The following is a 9,649-nucleotide window of genomic DNA, read 5'->3' as shown; positions in this document are numbered from 1 at the left end:
TTAGCCTCATGTTACTGTCACTCATGTCTGACCTAAAGTCTCACTCTGAAGAAACTCAGCTCACATTTACACTGAGGAGGTTGGAAGGCGCCCCCTTCTGCCAAACCTGTGGGGGGCGCTCCTCTGTCCACCCCCAGCGCTGTCCCAGTGTCGGACTCTGTGTCCCCCGTTCGCCCCGTGACCATCGCACACTCCCTGAAAGGGCCCCATGAGATTTGACACTCGCTCGTGTATCAGCTGGAGGGAGTCTGAGCGTCTGATTGGCCGAAGGGTCTGCTGCATCATAATGTCATCTTCAGTATTTCTTCACAATTAGTAATAATTAAAAGTAGTTTCCAGGTATAAAACCCGCCCTACAGAAGAGTTTAACCCCTTAACTCCCACCTGAACCGAGCACATTTTCTCCAGTTTGGCTTTACCCCAATCCAAAAGCTTCTGGAAAAAAGCTGTGAAAATAGCAACAAAACTGAGACGAAAACAATGATGGAAATGTGACAAAAAAGTGAGAAAACATTGACAAAAAAATGACAAAAAAATGACAAAAAAATGACAAAAAAAATTACGATAAAATGACTGAAATGTGATAAAAATTTTAAAAAAAAATACAAAAAATGACAAAAAAATACAAACATGTGAACATTTTTGACAAAAATGTGATAAAAATTAGAAGAAAAAAAAATACAAAAAAATACAAAAAAATACAAAAAATCACTAAAAAATTACAAAAAATTAACAAAAAAATTCTAAAAAAATCAAAAAAATTACAAAAATTTGATAAAAAATTTACGATAAAATGACTAAAATTTGATTAAAAAAAAAAAAAAAAAACACACAAATTTGATGAAAAAATGACAAAAATGTGACCAAAAAAAGAGACAAAAATTTGGAAAAAAAAATTACAAAAATGTGACAAAAAATGACAAAAATGAGTTGAATACCCAACAAAAAAAAGATGGAAAAAGAATCTGATGACGTGAGGAAAAAGAGTTCATTCATGGCTCCACAGTTTGATCTTGACGAGTCTGAGTGAATAATGACCGAGGCCTCGCGGACATTCTCGCGCGGCCCTCGCCGTGTCCCGGTGACCCGACCTTGGCGCTGAAGAGGCGCCGGTTAACGAGCGCTGACGACACTTTGGCTAATTCTGCTCAATCAGGCGCCACTTCATCACCACATCTCCCCTAAACACAAACACCCCCCCCCACACCCACACCCCCCACACACACACACACACTCCCCCCCCCCACACCCACACCCCCCCATTAGCGGAGCGTCCGGGCTCGTCTCCGCGGCTCAGGAATGAAGACGAGCCGAGTGCGTCACCGCCGTCAAACCCACGGCTTTTTAAGAAGCTCCGAGCGGCTCCAGAGTCAAGACTGAGCAGGAGACCGACCTCACAAGGTAAGAACCGACCGAAACGTCTCAGAGTCAGGCTTTTACTGACGGACTCACGGGACCGAAACATCTCAGAGCGGGTCCAAAGTCTCACTCAGGCTTTTACTGACGGACTCACAGGACAGAAACATCTCAGAGCGGGTCCAAAGTCTCACTCAGGCTTTTTACTGACGGACTCACGGGGCCGAAACGTCTCAGAGCGGGTCCAAAGTTTCACTGACGGGACCGAAACATCTCAGAGCAGGTCCAAAGTCTCACTCAGGCTTTTACTGACGGACTCACGGGGTCGAAACATCTCAGAGCAGGTCCAAAGTCTCACTCAGGCTTTTACTGACGGACTCACGGGACCGAAACATCTCAGACTTATGCCTTTGATGACCATATCCCTGTTCCCAGGGCCGGACTGGGACTGAAAACCAGCCCTGGACTCTGACCAGCCTGGCCCAAATGAGCGTAATTGTGACACTTCCACAAATACATGTTCTAACCTCTTACCCCCCGCCTAAACCAAATGGATTCTGTCCTCTTTTGGCTGTGTAACACCTCATTTGAAAGCTAAGACCCACAAAACGGACCTTTTTCCTCGCGCTGTTGCTGTGTTGTGTCACCTTTTGTATGTTTTTTGTCTTTTTTTTGTCTTTTTTGTCACATTTTTGTTGATTTTTTGTCACATTTTTGTTGATTTTTTGTCACATTTTTGTTGATTTTTTGTCACATTTTTGTTGAGTTTTTGTTGAATTTTTGTTGAATTTTTGTCACATTTTTGTTGAATTTTTGTCACATTTTTGTTGAATTTTTGTTGAATTTTTGTTGAATTTTTGTTGAATTTTTGTCACATTTTTGTTGAGTTTTTGTCACATTTTTGTTGAATTTTTGTTGAATTTTTGTTGAATTTTTGTTGAATTTTTGTCACATTTTTGTCGAGTTTTTGTTGAATTTTTGTCACATTTTTGTCACATTTTTGTCACATTTTTGTTGAATTTTTGTCAAATTTTTGATGAATTTTTGTCACATTTTTGTCACATTTTTGTTGAATTTTTGTCACATTTTTGTTGAATTTTTGTCACATTTTTGTTGAATTTTTGTCACATTTTTGTCACATTTTTGTTGATTTTTTGTCACATTTTTGTTGATTTTTTGTCACATTTTTGTTGAGTTTTTGTTGAATTTTTGTCACATTTTTGTTGAATTTTTGTCACATTTTTGTTGAATTTTTGTCACATTTTTGTTGAATTTTTGTTGAATTTTTGTTGAATTTTTGTTGAATTTTTGTTGAATTTTTGTTGAATTTTTGTCACATTTTCGTCACATTTTTGTCACATTTTTGTCACATTTTTGTTGAATTTTTGTCACATTTTTGTCACATTTTTGTTGCATTTTTGTTGCATTTTTGTTGCATTTTTGTCACATTTTTGTTGAGTTTTTGTTGAATTTTTGTCACATTTTTGTCACATTTTTGTTGCATTTTTGTTGAATTTTTGTCACATTTTTGTTGCATTTTTGTTGAGTTTTTGTCACATTTTTTTTTTAATTCTTAATTTAATTTTTTTCTATCATTTTTTGTTGTGTTTTTTTGTGTTTTTCTCATGTTTTCATCCTCTTTTTCTCGCTATTTTGATGCTTTTCTTTTGAGCTCATAGATTTGGGTAAAGCTCGGTTGAGGCGGGACTGGAGGCCCTTCTGTGCTCTTCCAGAATACAGGACATATGGCCAGTCCGCCCCTGTCAGTCGTCTGTCCTGAGCAGATCCTGCAGTTACATATTGGTTTTCCAGGTCTCCTCCTCTCCTGACTCCTCCTCTTCGTCTCTCGTCTCTGTGTCTGGTCCAGATGCAGTCTCCATCCTCCGCCTCCTCTCCTCTCCTCCTGCTCCTGGCTCTGGTTCTCCTCTGCCCCCCCCAGGCCTCCTCCGCTCCTCTGCCCACGGACCAGCCTCCTCGCTCAGCCCTGCACCTGCTCCAGGCTCTGCTGGACCCCGGACCGGACCGGAGACCGCACAGAGACCGAGACCCGGACCCGAGGACGGACCGGAGACCACACAGAGACCGAGACCCGGACCCGAGGACGGACCGGAGTCTGGATCTGGTGAGGAAAGGAACTCTCTCGCCGGGGGGAGTTGTAGGAGGTGTTGCCTGTCTGGTTTTTGGAGACTGGGTGGAGACTGGAGTCGCTGCTGGTCCGAGAGACGTCTCCGAGACGTCCCCTGGAGATAAGGGAGTCTCCAGGGAGTCTCCGTGAAAACAGGTTTGATTTCAGTGGAGTTTCCGCACGGTCTCTGAGAAGTCTCAAATACACACGGATGTAAAGGTTTTTCCACATAAAAACCTTTAACCTCTTAACTCCCGCCTGAACAGATCCCGTTTTCTCCAGTTCGGCTTTACCCGAATCAAAAAGCTTCTTGGGGAAAAAAGCACCAAAACAGCCACAAAGAAATGAGAAGAAAACAAGGATGTAAACGCGACAAAAAAAATGACAAAAATTCAACAAAGATGTGACAAAAATGTAAAAAAAAAATGTGAGAAAAACTCAACCAAAAAGTGACAAAAACTTGACAAAAATTCATCAAAAAGTGACAAAAACTGAACAAAAACTTGACAAAAAATTTACAAAAATTTAACAAAGATGTGACAAAAATTGGACAAAAATGTAACAAAAATTAAAAAAAAACTTGACAAAAATTTGACAAAAATTTGACAAAAAATTGACAAATATGTGACAAAAACTCAACCAAAAAGTGACAAAGAATCAACAAAAACTTGACAAAAAAAATGACAAAAATTCAACAAAGATGTGACAAAAATTTGACAAAAATTTAAAACAAAATGTGACAAAAACTTGACAAAAATTCAACAAAAATTCAACAAAAATGTGAGAAAAACTCAACCAAAAAGTGACAAAAAATCAACAAAAACTTGACAAAAAATGACAAAAATTCAACAAAGATGTGACAAAAATTTGACAAAAATTTAAAACAAAATGTGACAAAAACTTGACAAAAACTCAACCAAAAAGTGACAAAAACTCCACAAAAACTTGACAAAAAATTTACAAAAATTCAACAAAAACTTGACAAAAATTTGACAAAAATTTGACAAAAAATTGACAAAAACTCAACCAAAAAGTGACAAAAATTCAACAAAGATGTGACAAAAATGTTTTAAAAAATGTGCGAGATAAAGTTTTTGAAATCATGTCGGGTGTAGTTGGTAAATCCACTCACTGTTGCACCTTCTCGGGTTCGTCTCTCAGCTTCTCAGAAATCGTCTCTGGTTTTCACGACTCTTCTGGCACGTCGGGCTTTACTAACAACATGGAAAAGCCCGACAACCTCCATCTTATATTCACTGGCTCATTGGCTTAGAAAAGATGTGTTTTATTGTGAAAGACTCCCTTGACAAATGTTCTAAAACATGGAACCCTTTATTTGAGACTCTCAGAAGAATTAATTTCCCTTTTGTTCCCGATTAAACAGTTTGCTCATATCAACATAACTAACTCCCTGCACCGGCTTTTCGTCTTGGTCCTTTTTTGTTGTTGTTTTTTGTTCGTCTGGTCTCGTTTAGATTATTGAGAAATTATTTTATGATGAATGTAATGTTTTTTTTTGTGTGTTTATGATTTTGGTGAGTGTTCCATTGTTTTTCTCTGTCTATCTTGGCATAGTCTGTTTTGAAAAGTGGGTTTTCACTTGTATTTGTTATGTGCCTTAAAGGAATAGGCCACCGTTTTTACATACTGAGATATGCTCTTACCTCACCTTAGTCGAGTTAATATATCCCCGTCTGGTCGCAGCTTCTATTGACGGAAGTGAGCGGGGGAAGTCTTTAGGAGTTACTGCGCGGACGCTGTGCTCCTCGTATCATTACGCCTCACAATATAGTCCCCCTTTTTATCTGCTTATAAAATCGACATGCTACATTTCTGTGTAAATATACTTCGCATGAAAACACTTCACGTAACTTTATTTAAATAGGGAACACGTGGAAGAGCTTGGTAGCTTCTATCGTGAGCTTTTTTGGAGCTATGTGACATGTGGGAGAGGCTGCGTATGTGTGAGCGCACGGACAAAGACCAGACGGGGATATATTAACTCGGCTAAGGTTAGGTAAGAACTAGGGCTGAAACAACTAATCGATTAATCGACGACTAATCGATTATTGAAATAGTTGTCAACTATTTTAGTAATCGATTAATCGTTTTCTAGTAAACACAGACTTAAAAAGAGCAAAAATTACATGAACATTTTTCATTTTTGATGGAAACCTACTTTGTTTTTCAAGTTAGAGTCTGTAGAGTTTTGTACATTGAAAATTTCACAGATATCGGTCTGTGTCTCATCCAATTAATAAAGCAGAACTGGCACTACAAAAACACTTTACAACACAGTTTAAGTTTACTCCATCAACATGTCCTCAAGAGATGCCACTTTAGCTTTATGTGATTAAAAATAAATGAAAAAATACAATTTTCATACACCATTCACAGCCAAGCGATTAATCGTAAAAATAATCGGTAGATTAATCGCTTACCAAAATAATCGTTAGTTGCAGCCCTAGTAAGAACATGTCTCAGTATGTAAAAACGGTGGCCTATTCCTTTAAAAATGTAAAATAAAGTTGGGGGAAAAAAACAAAAAAAATGTGAGAAAAACTCAACCAAAAAGTGACAAAAACTTAGCAAAAATTTGACCAAAATTTGGAAAGAAAAAAAAAAATAACATAAAAAAAGGTGACAACACTGCAACAACGCGAGGAAAAAGATCAGTTTTGCGGGTCTTAGCTTTCAAATGAGGTGTTACACAGGCCTATAGCCAAAGAGGACAGCATGCGTTCAGTTTAGGGGGGTGGTCAGAGGTTAAAGTAAAGAGAGTCATGATTTTGGATGTTCTTCCACCTCTGCTCCTGGTTCTTTCCTCATGGACTCGTGTGTTTTCCGCAGCTGGACGCCTTGGAGCTGTTTCCCTCCTGGGTCCGGTCAGACCTGGGTCCAGACCTGGGTCCAGACCTGGGTCCAGACCTGGGTCCAGACCTGGGTCCAGGCCTGGGTCCAGACCTGGGTCCAGACCTGGGTCCAGACCTGGCTCCAGACCTGGGTCCAGGCCTGGGCTCGGACTCCCATGAGGACCTGTACCTGGACTGGGCCTTGGCGCGGTCGGAGCGGGAGGACCTCCAGAGGGATTTGGAGGAGGGGGAGCGTCTGTCGGAGGCCCTGACCGCGGTGGCCGGAGGCCTGCAGGCCGTCAGCCGGGAGAAGGGCGGCTTCGGCTTCCGCTTCGGGAGGAAACGCACCACGGTGGCGAACTTCGGGAGCAGCCGGGACTGAGATCTGCGGCGGGACGGTTTTTACATTCCTCTTGTTCACATGTTTTTGAAGAGGCGGCTCTGGTTTTGTAAAGGAACAGGTTGTAAATCTAACAATAAAGAATATGATTTTTTATAATTCCAGTATTGAACTTGTAAACTGTGATTCCATCGGGTCAATTTACTCCGACACACATTCACATTTTCGATGAACATTCTTGAGTCTTTCCCGCTCAGATCGACAGACGAGATAAAGACCAGGTTTTTTTTACTTAACGCCTTAACTCCCACCTGAACCGAGCACATTTTCTCCAGTTTGTCTTTACCCCAATCCAAAAGCTTCTGGAAAAAAGGTGGGAAAATAGCAACAAAACTGAGACGAAAACAATGATGGAAATGTGAGAAAAAAGTGAGAAAACATTGATGAAAAAGAGGCAAAAATTTGACAAAAAATGACCAAAAAACGACAAAAATTGGATAAAAATTTGACAAAAAAATTACAAAAATGTGACAAAAAAACATGACAAAAATTTGATTAAAAAATGACGAAAATCTTTTAAAAATGTGACCAAAAAATGACCAAAAAAGTGACGAAAAATTGATGAAAAAGTGGCAAAAAAATTACTAAAATGTGACCAAAAAATTACCAAAATGTACGAAAAAAAAAGACAAAAATTTGATAAAAAATTGACGAAAAAGTGAAAAAAATTGACAAAAAAGTGATGAAACATTGACGAAAAAGAGGCAAAAATGTGACAAAAAATGACCAAAAAACGACAAAAATTGGATAAAAATTTGACAAAAAAATTACAAAAAATTACAAAAAATGACAAAAAAATGACAAAAAAGTGGAAAAAATGACAAAAAATTGATTTAAAAAAAATCGACGAAAATCTTTTAAAAATGTGACAAAGAATGACCAAAAAAATGATCAAAAAATGACCAAAAATTGGACAAAAAATGACAAAAATGTGAGAAAAAATGATAAAAAAAATGACAAAAAAGTTACATAAATGAGTTGAATACCCAACAAAAAAATTATGGAAAAAAAATCTGCTGCCGTGAGGAAAAAGATCCTCTCGGTTCAGGCGGGAGTTAAGAGGTTAAAGGAACAGGCCAGTGTTTTCCAGACTGAGACATGTTCTTACCTGAGCTTAGACGAGTTGATCCGTACCTGTCTGGTCTTTGTGGAAGAGCTCGGTCGCCTCTAACTTCACCCCCGTTTGGAGCCATAGGAATACACTGCGAGAGGCCAAATGCTAACAACATCTTTGGTCTTTTTGTTTGACTGAGCGCACACACAAAGACCAGACAGGTACACATCAACTCCCCCCCCGGGGTCTGAGATCGCTGAGCTCAGGGTTAATCTCTGTAACAGTTGGACATTTCCATATGAAACAAAAACTGGCACAGAGTCCAGCGTCTTCTCTCTCAGCACAGAGGATCTCAGGTCACATGACCGTCTCACAAAGGCACGAGTGAAGCTAATGATTAAAGGACTTTCAGCCAGAGACGGTTTGTGAATCGAATCTTTCCAAATAATGATCAGAGAAAACATTGGGACTCCGTTACTTTTCATATCATGACATAATGTCGTCAATGTAACCTATTATTATTATTATTATTATTATTATTATTATTATTTATTTTTTAATATTATTATTTTTATTATTATTTGTTATTACTTCTTAATATTATTATTTATTATTATTTTATTTTCTTGTAATTCTTTTTTTTTCTTCATTTTTTTATTATTTTTATTATTTTCTTATTATTGTTTTTATTATTTTTTTAAATTATATTTTTTTATCTTATTATTTTGTATTATTATTATTATTATTTGTTATTATTTTTCAATATTATTTATTATTATTATTCTTATTATTTTATTTTATTCTTATTTATTTATTCTTATTAATTTTATTTTATTTTATTTTATTTTTTATTATTTTATTATTATTTATTTATTTTTATTTATTATAATTTATTTTTTATTTTTTTTATCATTATCATCATTATTATTATTATTATTATTATTATTATTATTAACTATTACAGGAATACATGGGGAGGTTTGCAAAGGTCACGTGACCTGAAGAACTCAACACTTCATTAGATCGATTCAGACTCTGAACAGAAAAGTGTTTGTCTGATTCAGCAGAAAGATTGTGTTTGTAAAATGTAAATAAAGATTTACAGAAAGAATCTTTGTCGTCTGTGAAATGTTCCAAATAAACCTTCACCACAGTCAGGCCAGGACAGAGTGTAAAACAGAGTAAATCTCCTTTTACCTGGTTAAATAAAGGGAGGGAGGTCTTTGTTCATTTGTTGGTGAGTGTGAGATGAAAGAAGCTCCGCCTCAGATCAAGTCCAACTTTATTTATCAAATGCATCAAGCACAAGGTACAAAAGCATGAGGAGAGTTCTGCCCTGGGGCGCCCTCTGCTGGACAAGAACTGATCTACATTTAGAAACATCGATAAAACACGAGAGTCTGGCTCGTTCTTTTAATAAAACATTCAAACCGGAGTCTGGTCCTAAACAAGAACATAAAATAAAACAACATTACGGAGTTACATCGAAATAAAAGCCCTTCTGCAGCGGCTCCTGTGACGGCGAGCGAGCGCGGCTAAAGCTGAACAACGACGAACATCTAACCCCTTAACTCCCGCCTGAACCGAGCACTTTATCTACAGTTTGGCTTTACCCCAATCCAAACGCTTCTGGAAAAAAGCTGTGAAAAAGCAACAAAACTGAGACGAAAACAATGATGGAAATGTGACGAAAAAGTGACGAAAAATGGATGAAAAAGTGGCAAAAATGTCACAAGAAATTGACAAAAATTTGATAAAAAAAATGGATAAAAAATGACAAAAATGTGACAAAAAAATGACAAAAATGTGATTAAAATTCGACAAAAAATGACAAAGATTGGACCAAAAAAAAGACAAAAATG

The sequence above is a fragment of the Gobius niger genome (genome assembly GCF_951799975.1).
Source record: "Gobius niger genome assembly, chromosome: 13".
NCBI classification, from domain to species: domain Eukaryota; kingdom Metazoa; phylum Chordata; class Actinopteri; order Gobiiformes; family Gobiidae; genus Gobius; species Gobius niger.
The sequence above is the reverse complement of the archived record's forward strand: the minus strand, read 5'-3'. Positions refer to the sequence as shown.